This window comes from Momordica charantia (assembly GCF_013281855.1).
Source record: "Momordica charantia cultivar OHB3-1 chromosome 6 unlocalized genomic scaffold, Mcharantia_2.0 BLBB01000006.1, whole genome shotgun sequence".
NCBI lineage: Eukaryota > Viridiplantae > Streptophyta > Magnoliopsida > Cucurbitales > Cucurbitaceae > Momordica > Momordica charantia.
In genome coordinates, this window is record NW_028275164.1 from 23,419,231 (window position 1) to 23,436,066 (window position 16,836).

A 16,836-nucleotide genomic window follows, 5' to 3' on the forward strand; every position below is an offset into this window, starting at 1 on the left:
TTCCATAAATTAATATCATAATCATTGAATTATCGTGGGCCCCATATTAATTTTCAATTCACATCCCTTAATTCACTCGTTCAACACCTTAATTGACTCATTCAAAAAGATTGATTTTCTTTATTTACCAATATTATTAATTAAAAATATCCAAATCTTAATTATTTTGGGCACAACACCTTCTCATCATCCTCATTTTTGCTACTGCTTGGCTGGTACGGTTCTCCAATATTTCAACAGGTACAGTTAACTTCTTCAACCGATACTCTTCTTTATGCCCATATTGCTTGAATATTTTCACTGTCGTTCGCATTGTTTTATTGTGTTGTTTGAGTGCAAGGTTTGTTTCAATGAAATCAATTTTATGAGGTTTAGATGCTGATTAATTTTGGCAAGGTCTTATTTCTACTGTGTTTGGGTCATCTATGGCTCCCACTAGTTTTCAAATGTTTAATTATTATTATTATTTTGTTATTTATCCTTTAAGAGAAGATCATTAATGGGAAGCACGTATTGATTGACGCCAATATTGAAAGGAGAAGAAAACCACAGTTTATCTATATATCGAAGGAAATATAGGTATGAATGAATATTATTTTCTTTCTTTAAATTACAGTTTAGCTATTTCTATTCATGGGTATAAATTATGTTCGTGTTGTTTCGTTATTATAAAATATAATCTACTTGTAGTTTTGAAATCTACTATTAACATTATGTATAAATGCCTTTTAAGTAAGATATAATTTATACTCATGTAAGTAAATGTAAATCACTAACGGTATATATTCACCATCAGTATGTAAATTACTATCAGTATATATCCACAAAATAACAAAAACATCATAAAGCCAAGATGTAAATCACTAACGGTATTATATCCACCAGAATAATATTGTAGGCAATATATATCCACCAGATTCTTAGTTTTAAATCATCATTAGTATATATCAGGATATATAAAACTTGAGTTATAATATATATCATAATCTAATCACTATACTATATATCCTCACATATACAATATTTCAAACAAACGAAATCAAAATATATACTCGTATATGCCAACTATTCTATGGCGGCAGCAATAGAACCAGAGCAAGAAATGACCTCGAATATGTCTAAAATTGAAACCTAAATATAACAGAAACTACCGGAAAATAGGAACCGACGGAATGAAATGCTCTTGTGAAGGCGGTCGGAGATGAAATGCTCTTGTGAAGGCGGCCGGAGATGAAATTCTCTGCGACAAAGAAAACCGGAGCCGCCGGAGAGGAAGGGAGACAACGACGAATGTTGGAGAAGAGGAATGGAGGTTTCGGAGGAAGGAAGCCCGACGGTCGGAGGAAGGAAAGAAAAACGAGGAAGAAGAACGGTGGTTTAAAAAATTTGTGGGTTTTGGGATTTTTCAATTTTGGAAAGTGTAATTAGCACAATTTAAAGGATTTCCTCTCAATTTACCAATTCTATATTTTAATAATTATTTAATATTGAGATTGATCTTAGGGATATATTAGTAATTTGTGTTAAGGGTACCATCTAATTAGAGATTGTTTCATGACAAAAGTGTAAATTATTTACTTTTCCATCAATTTACGTAATTATGATTCCTAAATAGAACATCTATGTACTAATCTCTTAAAATCCCTTTGAAAGACAACCCTTCTAAATTTACTTAGAAGTAAGCTAAATATGTGACTCAAAAAGTAAAATAAATATGATGTAGATGCATGTTGAAAACAAATAAATAATGAAACAAATGAGAGTAAATAAAAGGTAAATGATTTTTTTATTTCCCTTTTTTATTTAAAGAAAAAGTGGATCATTTTAAAACTTTATGGTTAAAACTCAACTAGATTGACCCTAATTTTTATATTTTTTTTATAAACAATATTACGTAACAATGCAACAAAAATAAAATGTAATATGAATATGAGTGTGAAGTTATGTACTAATGCATCATAGAGGATAATGACCCCCAAATCTTCCATACGATTTTGCAGTATAGTAAACTTGAGTGGAAAATTTCATGCTTCTGCACGGGAATCTAAATTCCACGAAAGTTACACTACTCAGTCTCCAATATAATCCTAAAAGGTAAAGCCCGGGTAGGAGACTTGTGAATGTGTGTGAGATGCATGATGATGCTAAATAAAATCATAATACAATTAAATGAAAAAAAAAACAATAGGATAATAAATGACGAAATAAATTGCTTGACTCTCTTAATGTCCCTAGGAAGTCGTCAAGCTATCGCAACGTCATCGCAACGCGGAACGACTGACTTCATCCCTGAAGGGTCTATTTCAAGATAAGGGTTTGGAGTCAACACCAATCATCTACGAAGTGTGATTGGTCACCTATTTAAAAAAAAAAACAAGGTCTATGAAAAACATAATGTTGATTTGGGAGTCGACTGAGTATAGGGAGGGTGTCAGCACCCTACAACACCCATTTGAAAACGGTACCATATTTGTCATAAATTATCCTATTATATTATTTGGTCAAAAAGAAAATATTTTTGTATTTTTTATTTAAATGTCCGACTTTGTATTAATTCACACTTTATTATAAGATATAAATTAATAGGTATGAGTGACACGAAGGCCATTAGAAAATTTTTATCACCTCGAGAATATTGGAAGGTTCCAATTGTCGTCATTGGAGTTTTTGAAATAATTATTTAGTAAAAAATAAATAAATAAAAAATAATTTAATTTTAGGGCAGGCTTGAAGTTGATATATGAGTGTTAGCACTCAAGTCTTTTACATACATACTAAAATCCAAGTCTCTTACCACTATGCCAACACCCTAGGGTGTGACATTTACATTATTTTTCAAAACTTATTTTAAAAAAAGGTTAATCTTTTAAATGGAAAAACTTGGTTTCTACTGCTAAAAAGAAACTTTTTTTATTATTAAAAGATGTATCGAGGGTATATTATTTTTGGGCAGAGAGTTGAACCGCCAGGATTTTGCCAAAAACTTATGCCGTTCGTGCTCGCAGAAGTCTGCTATCTCTGGAGCTCATTGTGCGTTGCTGGAGCTCATTGTGCGTCGCTGGAGTTCATGGTGCATCGTTGGAGTTCGTGGTGCGTCGCTGCCGTCTGTAGAGTTACCATCGGAATGGGTCGCTGGAGTTTATTGGAGAGAGAGAAAGAGGGAGTGGTGGTGGTGAGAGGTAGAAGATGAAGAAGAAGGTGACTCTATTTAGAGAGAGAAAGAAACTAACCGCGTACTATTCTCTTCATTCTTGGCTCCCTTTTCCTGCACTACAACCTTTTTTAAATACGCAAAAATATAACTGTAGCCTTGGGTCAAATAAAACTTAAGAAAAAAATGGAAGGGAAAGTGCATGGAACACCAAGTGGCCGAAGCTTTGACGAGGAAAATATCAAATTTTTTCAAATCAAATATTTGATTAAAATAAAATCTTTATTTTTTAATTCTTAATTTTATTAATAAAATGAAAATCTTTAAATTTTTTCAAATCTAACCTTTGATTAAAATAAAATCTTTATTTTTTTAATTCTTAATTTTATTAATAAAATCAAAATCTTTAAAGCAATCTAATTTTTAATTTAATTAAACTTTACCTTAAAAACAATAATAAGGTAAACTTATGACATTTTTAACCAAAACAATTAAAATAAAACTTAATAAAGTAAAATAAAATAATAATAAAAATATAAAATTAAGCCGGACTAAATACAATATCTACAAATTGGTTAAATATATTTGTTTTTTAGGAAACATTGAAGATTAGTGATCATAATGCGCCAGCCACATTATTCTGAAAGATCCTGCTTCACAATGTGCCACTCACATTCCATGTCCAGATTGTCGAACTGTGCATGACAACCTGTTGACCAAGTAATTGGTCTTTGATCTCCTATCCTAAAATCTCTACAACTAAAGTGGTTACCAACTTTCGATGGAATTCTCAACACTTTAGTATCTCCCAAGCCTATAAAATTGAGCTTCCAATAATCACTTCCACACACCTCATTTTTCATGTTTAGTTATTCATTTCCAAATTATTATCAAATTTTAGTTTTTTAGTTTTTTTCCCGTTTTTAAGTTTTGTTCTTTAAGTTATTTTTGTAATTGCTCTTTGCTTATTTATATGCAATTCAATTTATTCTAATTTTGTACTTTCTTCCCAATTTTAATGAGAATGAATTCTTTTGTAATGCATTATTTTGTTATCTTCTCTTGTTATTCTTTTTTTTTACTTCCATGAGTAGCTAAATTATTTCTTCTACCTCCTGCGAATTCTTAGTTCTTATAATTAATAATTACATCTATCAATGAGCACGTCGTATTACACTCCTTTTGTTTATCTTGATTGATATAATTATTCTAGCAACTTGTTTAAATCACATTAGTTTGAATTTAATTCTGAAAAGGTTAGAATCAAACAAATTTCATCAAGGTAAAACGGGAAGTTATTTAGAAATAAGAACTAAAACAAGAACCTAGACATAGGGTCTTTTACCCATTAAACGTATGTAAGTTGGAGTTTGCTTTATTTAGGATTCTAGTGTTTAGTAGACATGTGTAAATACTAGCGTAAGCTTCTAAACAAATCAAAAACGATATGTAATAAGAGTTGAACTAGTTTGCATAAATTGAGCGTAAATGCGGACACATTTGGTAGATGTAATTCATCTTTTTAGAACTAAATAGTCGTAGGGGTTGGCTTTTTAAATTCTAATTTTTCGTGTGTTTCTAAATCGTGTTCCGACAATTTCACCAATTTTTATCCTAAGCCCGATTGCTCATTCAAGCAGTTTGCAATTTTATTTTAAAAGAAAACTAGTCCCTGTGGAGACGAACTTGAAATATTTCTATATTATTACTTGTGATAGTGTGCACTTGCACTTTAACCTCGAGCTATTAAGTAGAGGCCCAACAAGTTTTTGGCGCTGTTGCCGGGGACTTTGTTCTTGTTTTAATTTCATTCTTTATGAATTGTTTTTGTGTGCGATCACTTCACCGTTTCTATTCTAAAAATATCACCTTATCTAAGCTCAAAAGTAAGCATTAGTGCATGAGTACAAATCCACACTTGCTACCATACGATTTAGAGATCGAGAAAACTTGCAAGAGGTTAAGGTGTGGACAAAGACTCAGAAAACAACACGCAAAAATCCAAAAAGAGAAAGAGAAAGAATTTGAGGAAGTAATCACCAAGATGGTAGAAGAAGTGCAAAATCCAATCTTACTGGCCGATCGTAGAGATATTGCAATGCACGACTATGCGGCCACTACTTTACAGAACTTAAATCCGAGCATTACAAATCCAATCCCAGAAGATGCCCAATTTGAATTCAAACCGATGATGCTTTAAATGCTTAACACTATAGGCCAGTTTGCGGGACTCTCACATGAGGATCCACATTCTCACTTTAAATTATTTACTCAAGTGGCAAATTCTTGTAGATTACCAGGGATATCGACAATGCATTAAGACTAAAATTATTCCCTTTTTTCCTTTTAGGTCAAGCAACAGCATGGTTGAATGCTTTCGCTAAAAACTTCATTACTACAGGTGAAACCATGGTGGACAAGTTCCTTGCGAAGTATTTTCCACCCATACGAAACACGTACAAAAGGGAAGAAATCATCACCTTTAGGCAAAAGGGAGAATGAATCTGTCAATTAAGCATGTGAACGTTTCATGAAGCTACTAAGGAGTTGTATGAACCTAGGAATTCCGACCTGTGTACAAATAGAACATTTATATCGAGGTTGTGATATAACAACAAAGATTATGTTAAACACGGTCACAAATGGAAAGTTCACCTCTAAGACATCAACGAGATCGTTACCATTCTTGTTCAGTTAACTGAACACAACGATCTATGTTGCTCGGAGAGATCAATGACCTAACCGAAGAAAAAAGATCAAGCTGGAGTGTTAACTTTAGATGTTGTAGCATCAATGCGGAGTCAAATAGATACCCAGCTTACTCAAATGATGAAGAATATGCAAGGGAATAATACCACGCCTGCACCAACAACAAATACTAATTTTACTCTTGTTTATCATATGATTGAATCTATTTGTTATTATTGTGGAGATTTTCATAACTCTGAAAACTGCCCTTCTAATCCAGCTTCTTTATGTTATGTAAGGCAAGGGAATCAAAGGAACTTTAACCTTTACTCCAACACCTACAACCTAGGATGGAGACACCATCCTAATTTTTCATGGAATGGGTAAGGAAGTTCCAACGCTACGTGTCAAGTACAAAACCAACAGTACAAGTAGACCTAAAATCCTCCTGGATTCCCGATGACACTAGCTCTACCTCCACCTTCACAGCAGTACAATCAACAGAAAATTCCACCACAACCAGCACAACCTAACATATGAGTAGTATTGAAAGCATGATGAACGAATGTATGACCAGTACCAGTATGATGAAAGAGTACATGACTCGAAATGACGTAGCTATGCAGAATTTGGAAGCTCAAATGGGACAGCTCGCCAATGAACTCTAAAGTCAACCTCTAGGTACATTTTCAGCACTACGGAGGAGCCCAAAAGAGAAGGTTAGGAGCAAAGCAAAGCGATTACAACCTGGAGCGGGCGAGCTTATGAAAGACCAAAAATGTCGAGTGAACAATCACCAGTCCCTCAAAGGAAAAGAGACTGCAACAAAACCTAACCAACCAGTAGAAATTAAGGTAAGTGAGCCAACTGCCCCACAGATAAGTAACTTTAGACCACCTCCTCCTTTTCCCCCAGCGTTTTGTGAAAAAAAATCAGGACAATAATTTTCGTAAATTTGTTCGATATTCTAAAACAACTGCATATAAATATCCTTCTAGTTGATGCCCTTGATCAAATGCCTAATTACGCTACATTTTTATATGATATTATTTCTAAGAGAAAAAAGTTAGAGGAACATGAAACAATTGCATTAGCTAAGTGGAGTAGTGATGCCTTAGGGAATCGCTTATTGGTTAAATGTAAAGATCCTGGAAGTTTTACTATCCCCTGTTCAATAGGAGGGAAAGATCTAGGCAGGACATTGTCATCTTGGCGCAAGTATAAATTTAATGCCTTTATCAATTTTTAAAGAACTTAATATAGGAAAAGCTTGCTCCACGACTGTAATCCTCCAATTTGCAGATAGGTCTATTAGAAAATCTGAGGGAAAAATAGAGGATGCTAGTCAAAGTTGATAAGTTTATCTTCCCTACAGATTTCACTATTTTAGATTGTGAAGCATACCTGGAAGTACCTATCATACTGGGAAGGCCGTTTCTTGCAACGGGAGATACAATCTTCAATGTAAGGAAGGGAAAGATCATAATGAAGGTAAATGACGAGTAAGTAACATTCAACGTACTGGATGCTATGCGGCTTCCAAATGAAATAGAAGAGTGCTCGACTATTCAGATAACTAACCCTGTTTCTATGGAAGAATTTTGTGTCTCAATAACTGCAGGTTTCAAGCATGAGTTAGAAGCACCGGAGAAAGAAGGAAATGCAGATAATTCCTCGTCACTGACCAAGAAGTCCTTAATCGGGTCCATTGATGTAGGCTGAGCTGACTAGACTTACATTACCTCAGGCTGGTCGATGGACGACTCGATGAGTATTTCAACTGGAACTATTCTCGGTAGGTCGGTCTCGTATGCCGAGGCTAGGCGAGCCAGTGTGTCGGCGTTGGAGTTTTCGGACCTCGGCACCTGTCGAATCACATAGTCCTCAAACTGGGCGAGGAGTGCCCGGGCTTTGGCCAGATACCTCTCCATATGAGCTTCCTTCACTTGATACTCCTCGGTAACTTGATTGAAGATCAACGACGTCAAATGTTTGAACTCGAAATTGCCGAGCTCAGATGTAATGTAGATCGGACCGTTCAGGACGAACTACAGCCAACTGCCCAACATCTCCCCTAAACACTCTTGAGACCTGCAAAACAAAGTTAGCACTCCGACGAGCAAGTCAGTTCTAGTCCAAGCTAATTTGCCGAGTCTATCTAGTATTGCGTACCTTGCATTTAAGGCTAAGGTTTTTACTTATAGAAACTGGGCCCGACAGGAACTCTGACACACCCTAAAAATACGGCATGTTGTCGGGTTCGGAAGAAACACGTTTACGGACTCCTAAGGTTGTTCAGGTCGGCTCGTCCTTTCAGATCGGCCCGTGACCGCCGACCTGAGCAATGTTAGAAGGAAGTCTAATCTCATCCACACGTCAATTCGAATTACCCCCTTTGATCGCGACACGTGGCAGGTCCAAATCCGACTTACCCCTATCTACAGGTCTGCAACAGCTAAAGGATTTCTCAAATAGTAGTTCTGAAACTACATCCGTATCATCTTCTCCAACCTCTAAAGGTGATTCTGCCCAGCCGGATTCAATCCCTCCGATGGCTGCTCTGGCAACTATATCAATTACGAATATAGCTTTCAATTCCGACGTCTTTAATTCCTCGGAGGATTTCATTGCGGGATTAATTTCTCCTATTGCCCCAAAGAGGAAGGCCTTATCCACAGCTTCTACTTTAGCTCTGAAGGGGTAGAAATTATCAGCTCATGTCATTTCGATGGATAACTCTGAATTGGCGAAGATTGTTGAGCAACCTCGCCGAGCCATGAAAATCATTTGCTGGAATGTTCGAGAGTTGGGGGACCCTCGGACGTTCCGAGTCCTACGTGATTTCCTGTATCATTAAAACCCTCAAGTTCTTTTCCTTATTGAAACTAAGTGTAACGATCGCTTAACTAATAAATGAAAGATTTCGCTCAATTTTCATGGATGCTTTACTGTTAATAGTCGAGGCCTTAGTGGCGGATTATGTTACTTTGGAAGGACAATATTGACATTACCGTTCGTTCCTACTCTCCGCATCATATTGACTGTTCTATTTTAATGGGCTATAAATCTTGGCATTTCACAGGTTTCATTGACACTCAATACCTCATCATCGCCACATAACATGGAAATTACTCCGCCGAATTTATAATTATGATGATTCACCTTGGCATATTGGGGGAGATTTTAATGCTCTTATTTTGAGTCATGAAGCATCTTATATTTCTTCTTATGATATAGCTCATATTTCGGCTTTTCGTACTTTGTTGGATCGATCAATGCTATTTGTCGGATATGGGTTTCCAAGGAAGTCAATACACTTGGTGTAATAATCATGCTGCAAAACAAACAACTTTGGAAGCATCTGGATCGATTTGTCTGTAATGAGGCTTTTTACTCTCTTTTCCTTGAAGCTTATGTTGCTCATCTCCAATGGTCTAAATCAGATCATCGTGCTACTACTTTGAATTTCTCTGCCCCCTTTACCAACAACGCTAGAGATAGAGACAGAAGGCCTTTTCGGTTTGAAACTTGTTGGTCCACAAACCCGAAGTGTGAGAAAATTATTTCATTCTGGGCGTTGGTCAGATAGGGATGCTTCTTATTCTTTCACAGACAGCACTCATGCATCTGCTTTGGCTCTTCGGAATTGGGGACGTTCCAACATTCGTGATCTGTTTAAACAAATCAAATCTCATAAGGCAGCACTAGTAGAAGCTTACAATCAGCCCCTCCCTCTTTATTTCACTCTAATTCACTCACCCCAAGATGATCTAACTGGCCTTGTTAAATTGGAGGAAATTTTTTGGAATCAAAGATCTAAGGAAGATTGGCTAAAAAATGGGGGATGGTAACACTAAGTGGTTTCATAAGAAAGCTACTATGAGGAAAACTTGCAACTCTATACATGGAATTGAACGTGCGAATGGAAGCTGGACGGAGGATTTGGGGGCAATTGAAAACATCTTTATTGATCATTTCAGGTCGATGTTCTCCTCTTCCTCCCCTTTACTTGCAGATATTGAGGCCATAATTGATCTTACTCCCATATCAATAACTCCTGAGGTTAATGCTCGTCTATTGACTCCATATGGGAAAGAGGAGATTGAGATTGCTGTAAAATAGATGTTCGCTACGAAATCTCCGGGGCCGGATGGTTTCCCACCGCTCTTTTATCAAAATTATTGGAATATCATTGGCCCTGAAACTAAAGAAGCTTGCCTCAACGTTCTAAATAATAATACGGAGTTCAAAAATTGGAATAACACCTATATTGTCCTTATCCCGAAGGTGAACACCCAAGGTTAGTTTCTGATTTTCGACCTATAAGCCTTTGCAATGTCTCGTATAAAATTATATCGAAGACAATTGCAACTCATCTTAAGAATGTGATTGGTTTAGTCATATCGGAAGTCCAGTCAGCTTTCATTCCGTGTAGAGAGCAATTACAGATAATGTTATAATAGGCCATGAATGCCTTCATACCATCAAATGCTGTAATTCGGGGCTGATTGGAATGGCTGCTTTTAAGCTAGACCTTAGCAAAGCTTTTGATCGTGTCGAATGGGTTTATCTCGAAAGACTTATGAGGAAGATGGGATTTGATGCAAGATGGATTGGTTATATTATGAGTTGCATTTCTACAGTCTCTTTCTCTATTCTTATTAATGGCTCTCTTCGGGGCTCCTTCTGTTCTTCAAGAGGGATTAGGCAAGGGATCCTCTCTCCCCCTACCTATTTTTTATGTGCTGAAGGTCTCTCCATATTAATTGACCATGGCAACAATTTGGGGCATCTCACAGGTATTCATTTTGGTATTAATAGTCCATGTATTTCGCATCTTCTGTTTGCAAATGACAACCTAATTTTCCTGAAATCTTCAGAGTCTGAATGCCTCGTCATAAAAAGTATTTTGGAGTGTTATGGAAGGGCCTCGGGCCAATGTATTAAATTTTCAAAATTTGCCCTTTTTTTCTCCTAATGTTCACCCTGAGCGCCAAAGCTACCTTCAAAGAATCCTCCAGGTCAATTTAGTGGATCATTTTGGTTCTTATCTTGGTCTGCCATCTCATTTCAGTAGGCAGAAAGGGCTGGATTGGAGTTTTCTAAAGGATAAGGTGTGGAAGGTATTGCAAGGTTGGAAACGCTCTTTTTTCTCTGTTGGAGGAAAAGAAGTCCTTATAAAATGTGTCGGTCAGGCAATCCCATCCTATGCTATGAGTGTTTTTAGGCTCCCAAAAAGATTTTATCATGAAGTTTCTCAAATGTTCGCCCGCTTTTGGTGGGGTACAACAAACAATGCAAAGAAACTCCATTGGATGAAATGGGAGCGTATGTGCCTCCAAAAGAATTGGGCACCCTAAACTTCAGAGATTTAGAAGGATTCAATTAGGCTTTGGTGGCTAAACATGTTTGGCGTATCTCACAAAATAAAAACCTCCTAGTCTCCAAAGTCCTAAAAGCCAAATATTTCAATGATTCGTTTATACGACTCCTATCAGAAACCAATCTTATTTTTGGCAAGGCTTCCTATGGGGTAGAGATCTTCTTGTTAAAAGGATGAGGCTCCGCATTGGAAACGGATTGACTGATGTTTTCACAGACCCATGGATTCCAAGACCTTATACTTTTCGCCCAATTACCATCTCAAATAGAACTGCAGATCTCAAAGTGGCTAATTTCATCAATTCTCAAGGTGAGTGGGACCCTAACCTAGTATCCAATTTCTTTTGCAAGGAGGATAGAGATTTCATTTTATCTATGCCTATAAGCCCGTGCAATCTCCAAGACTCTTGGATTTGGCACTTTGACAGGAGAGGGAATTACAGCGTTAAAAGTGGTTACAAACTTTATATGCATGCAATGGTGTTTCTACTAGTGACGGTTTTTCGTGGTTATAATTGGAAATCAATATGGGATCTAAAATTCCTTCATCTTCCAACTTCTCAAAATCTCAATAAAAGGGGTATTGACGTGGTACGTGGGTGCTCTATTTGCTTTACTAAGCCAGAGAGTTCCTTGCATGCCATTTTTCTCTATAAAAAGGGCTCGGCAAATCTGGAATATTATGTTCCCCTCCTTGTTTAGCACACCTATAAATACGAGAATAAGCTTTATGGACGTTTGGTTGTATCTAATTGATCATTTAAATCCAGATGAAAGAGGGCTTGCTGCTGTTACCTGTTGGGCGACTTGGGGTGATCGGAACTGACTAGTTCATGGGTTGTTGGTTTCTCCTCCTGATATAAAATGTGCTTGGATCAGTTCTTACTTCCAAAAGTTCGAATGCCTAGATAATTAATAGGGGAGAATTGATTACCCGGCGGCCAGAAGCGACTCCTTCCCGAAGCTCCCTCAGATGGTTCCCACCAAGGGGCCCCGTCTTGAAGGTTAACTGTGACGCAGCTTGTCGATCATCATCAACAGGGCTGGGTCTGGTCATCAGAGACAATAGGGGAGATTTGCAGGCAGCAAAGACCATTCATATATACTGCTTCACCTTTCCCCTCTACTCGTTGAAATTCGAGGAATATTGGAAGCTTTGAAGTTCGCTTGTTCGGTAAACTGCCTTCGCCTTGTTGTTGAATCAGATTCCCACGAGGCAATTCCTTTAATTCGGGGAGATTTGCAGACTATGGGATATGAATTCAACTGGATTTTGGAGATCAAAGCAACAGCCCTAAATTTTGATTCCATTTCTTTCTCTCATGTTTCCAGAAATTGTAATTATTGCGCTCATTTTTTTGGCAAAATGAGGCTTTCAGCCTCTGCCACGTGTACGTGGCTCTCCCATTATCCTCAATGGCTGGTGGATATTGTAAAAGGAGACTCCCTTCAACCTTAGCCCCTGTGGCCTCTAGGGCTAAATTGGAACAATCAAAAGAAAGAAACCCATAAACAAAGGGTTAACTATTTTGAGAGATTTTCTAGTAAAAAAAAGGGCAACTTTGTTGGCATCCCTACCCACAGGCAAAAACATGGAAGAGGAAAAAGAAAGGGCCAAATCTTGGATATCCTGAATCCACGTATAATATTCATTTTGATAATCTTGTTGTCCATTAACAACTAAATGACAGTAACACAATTTGATTCCACAACAATATTGCGAAGACCAAGTCTCACCACCAGACGAACACCATCACAAATTGCTAAAGTTTCAGACAGTAAAGGGGAAATTTCCACAGCAGAACCATGGCTGCTTGAATTTCATTTACATAATTGTTTGCAGTGTTCTGGCTAAATCTTATAGTCAGTTTATACCTGCTCTTGACAGAGTACACTCTATTTCTCCTTTTTTGCTATAATGCCAAGTCCATCCATCTCTTCTATCGAGCCCACTTATAGGGATACGGATAATGGCCTCCACATCTTCCAAACAAACAAAGTCCCGCAGCTTTGCCACATCCCAACTCATAGACGGAGTAATAAAATCACGAACCATAAATCTCCTTTTGGGAGTCTTGTAGACTATAGTAGGATGGAAAGTTGTTTCTCTCGGGATCCAAGTATCCTAAAAAAAGATCAATAGAATCTCCATTTCCAACAGTTTTCTTCATCCCTTTTAAAAAAGATCCCTACTCCATACCAAACCTTGCCAAAAATAAGAAGAATTTGAACCCACCTCTGCGGAAAGGAGTGATGAATCGGGAGCATAAATACCCTTGAGAACCTGAGCAACCAACCGGGAAGGTTGATTCATGTAATGCCATAACTGTTTTGCGAGGAGGGCCTTGTTGAATGTTTCCAAATCACCGAAATTAAGACCGACCAACACATTTTACTCAAATTAATTCAGTGAATACGTCTTCTTGAGTCTGAGGATCCCCACCAAAATCTGGCCATAGCTTTAGATAACTCCAAGCAAAAAGACTTTGGGAGTCGAAAACAACTCATTGCATATGTGGGTATAGCTTGAACCACACAAAACTTCTTTATCTCCACAAGAGAAGAAACTCTCTTTCCACCTTGGACGATTGCCCAAACTCTGTCCTTGATAGCTTTAAAATCTCGCAGCTTTAGAAATTATTATTAGTTATATAATATTTCTTTTATTTTTCAATTAATATATATTATTAATATAAAACATTAACCAATTCTTTTAAAACAAAAAATGGCATAAAATTAATTTTAATTATTAATAAAATTTTAAATGGTATAATATTCTATTAATAATAATTAATATATTATTTATATTTCATGTTAAAAATTATTTTAATAATTATAAAAAATATTATGTAATTAGATACAGATTCGTGTAAGTTACACTAGTAGTAAGATTGAGTGGTTAGACAATATCACTCTTTTATGAGGTTTAAATTCAAATTATTCCTTACCATAATGAAATTATCAAAATAAGAACTCATAAAAAATGTATTGATACATTTTATTTTTAAAAAGTTCTTTTCATGATCGTATAAGCATACTCTTCCTCCTTACCCCTTAATCCAAGCAATATATTACAAAGTATTTTTTTTCTAGTACAAATGTATAACATAATATGTTATCATCACTTACACTTGGGCACATAGTATTATGTTGAAATTTTCGTCGACATTTTCATAGACATTTTTATACGTTCACTAGTTCAACATCAATATGAGGGGTGAATCAACATTTCTATAGTATTGTAAAAAAAATAAATAAAATATTAATTAATCATTCTTAACTTATTTAGAAATGGTGAAACACTTATTTGTTAATTTAAATATTAGTTACCAATTTTTTATTTTTATAATCTTTTCAGAAATATCCATGTCGATGAACATTTTATCGATATTTAATTTCTAACGATATTTCTTATGAAGTTGAGTCCTTGACGTTTCCAGAACATTTAGAACCTTGGTCTTAAAACATAACATGACAAATGAGTACACTTACTATAAATTCTCTTTGTATTATTTCGAGCCAAGCGATGTGCAATCGACATTGCAGCGCATGTCAAAAACTATAGATTTGAGTTCAAAGTCTGGGGTATAAATGGAAGAGATAGAAATAGAGTTTAAGAAATCGAAAGAATAAGGTTGGGAGAGTAAGTTTGAGGTATTGTTGAAACTCAAATGAGTTTGCTACATAAACCATAAGCTTGATAAATTGGTGGGGCAATCACGACTTTGACATTTTAATCCCTACTTTCACCCACCAACATGACAAAGTTCAACGGTTTTTTAGTACGACAATATGTGGATCGAGGTAGAAATTTGAACCTACGACCATTTGATCAGAGTTATAACCAGTTAAATTATGTTCAAATTAGACATAGCCGAGCGATTAAAACATCACCACCATATACCCCTATTTGGAAATAAGGTCTTCGTGCTCAATCATGCCTGATACTTCCCAAACAACCATTGAGGAAAAATCTGGAATGATAATTTGTCTATAGGGTATCTTTACATCCAACGCCAAACAAGAATCTTAATGACAGGCTATAATCCTCTAACACTTCAAGCCTTGTAACAATCACATTTAATTTCACACACTCGTAAATAATATAATTTTATTGAAAGACAGATTAGAGAGTAACTCAATCCAATTAAAATAATATAAAGCAACTAGGATTAAATAATATAAAGCACCTTTATTATTATTTTTTTAGTACATATATGCGGGAATGAAGATTCGAATTACCACATTTCAATTAGAGATAGATGACTTAATCAATTAAGTTATGTTTAGGTTGACAAACATATGAAACTTTTTATCATATTACAATGTTGACAAGATATTATTGAATATTGATGAGACACGGAGTACTGTACTCCTTACTACATCAGCAATGTATTAAATATGATCTATTTCTTCTATTTTTGGTTTAAATATGATGGAGTATAGTACTCTTGTACTACCAACAAAATTTCCCCCAACACATGAGACATGACACTAGGACATGTCGAAATTTAATGGGAATATTGAACTAATTCCTTTTCTGTATTAAAAAACAATAATAAAAAACTAATTCCTTTTCTACTTACGGGCCTCATTTTGGATTTGAAGCCCATGACAAGAGAAGGCCCACGATGAAGAGAGATAAGTATAGCCTATTTATAGGAGTAAAGTGGGTTCCAGCCTCCAGGTTCCAATTTTTTTCTCGTGTTCGCCTCCCACATTTCTCTCTCCCATCTCTCTTCTCACCTAAATTTTTATTCTCCTAATCCAAAATAATTTACTTTTTTATTTTATTCCAGAACTTTTTTTCTTTAATTTAAGTAAAGTATATAGTTTATTATAAATCTAATAGTTTATATCATTTTGTAATATTATATTACTTTTTCTTTTTCTCTACCTTATGTATGCATACATTTTTATATTATAAATTTTATATTTAAATATTTTATTATTATTATTTGGTCCTATTTTCATATTTCATCTTTTTCAATTATAGAATCGATATTAATATCTTTTAAATAAGAGGACTAGAAATTATCAATTATATCATATCTAATATAGAATTAAATTATTATTTATTAATCCAAATAATTTCTATCCATTTTATATTTTCTAGTATTTTTTTTGACATTTTCGACAACATCGACATTTCCATATGAATGTTACTCATATATTTTTTCATGTGATGATTAAGAATGGTTCATTGTAGTCTAATTAAATCTTAATTAAAGTCCCATGTATTAATTTAAACAATTTCCATCAATTTTCACAATTTTTATAATTTTTCTTGAAATTTTCGTCGATATTGATATTTCCATCAACATTGTTGTAAAATTGGAACCTTAGACATTTCAAACATGAGTTATTGACGAACATTAACATATAACTCATTGGCTAAGAAATCTCTATTTATTATAAGAGAATTTATATATAAGTTGATAGCCCTATATTTACTAAGTCATATTAAAAGAAAAACATCCACAATCTTAATTTACCTTATTAAATATTTAGAGCAAATACAAACAAAAATCACGGAAAGTAATCAATTTCATGAAATAATTATAAAATGTCATCATTATTAAACAAATTAGGACCGCGGTATTAAATTTCTATCG

General features: G+C 35.2%; 1 long non-coding RNA gene across 4 annotated transcripts; it reads right to left on the reverse strand.

Annotated features, from left to right (window-relative positions):
* Nucleotides 1-1,795: 1,795 nt before the first annotated feature.
* Nucleotides 1,796-13,823, reverse strand: LOC148210981 (uncharacterized). Of its 4 annotated transcripts, none has more exons than XR_015791558.1 (5): nucleotides 12,156-13,823; nucleotides 12,017-12,075; nucleotides 3,231-11,928; nucleotides 2,964-3,132; nucleotides 1,796-2,357 (listed from the first exon to the last, which is right to left on the reverse strand). It is a non-coding gene; the product is annotated as an uncharacterized LOC148210981 (long non-coding RNA). The 4 variants fall into 4 exon arrangements; XR_015791559.1 differs by lacking the exon at nucleotides 1,796-2,357 and having other exon boundaries at nucleotides 2,696-3,132; nucleotides 3,231-6,670; nucleotides 7,244-11,928; XR_015791560.1 differs by lacking the exon at nucleotides 1,796-2,357 and having other exon boundaries at nucleotides 2,696-3,132; nucleotides 3,231-5,722; nucleotides 5,807-11,928.
* Between the last annotated feature and the right edge of the window lie 3,013 nt (nucleotides 13,824-16,836).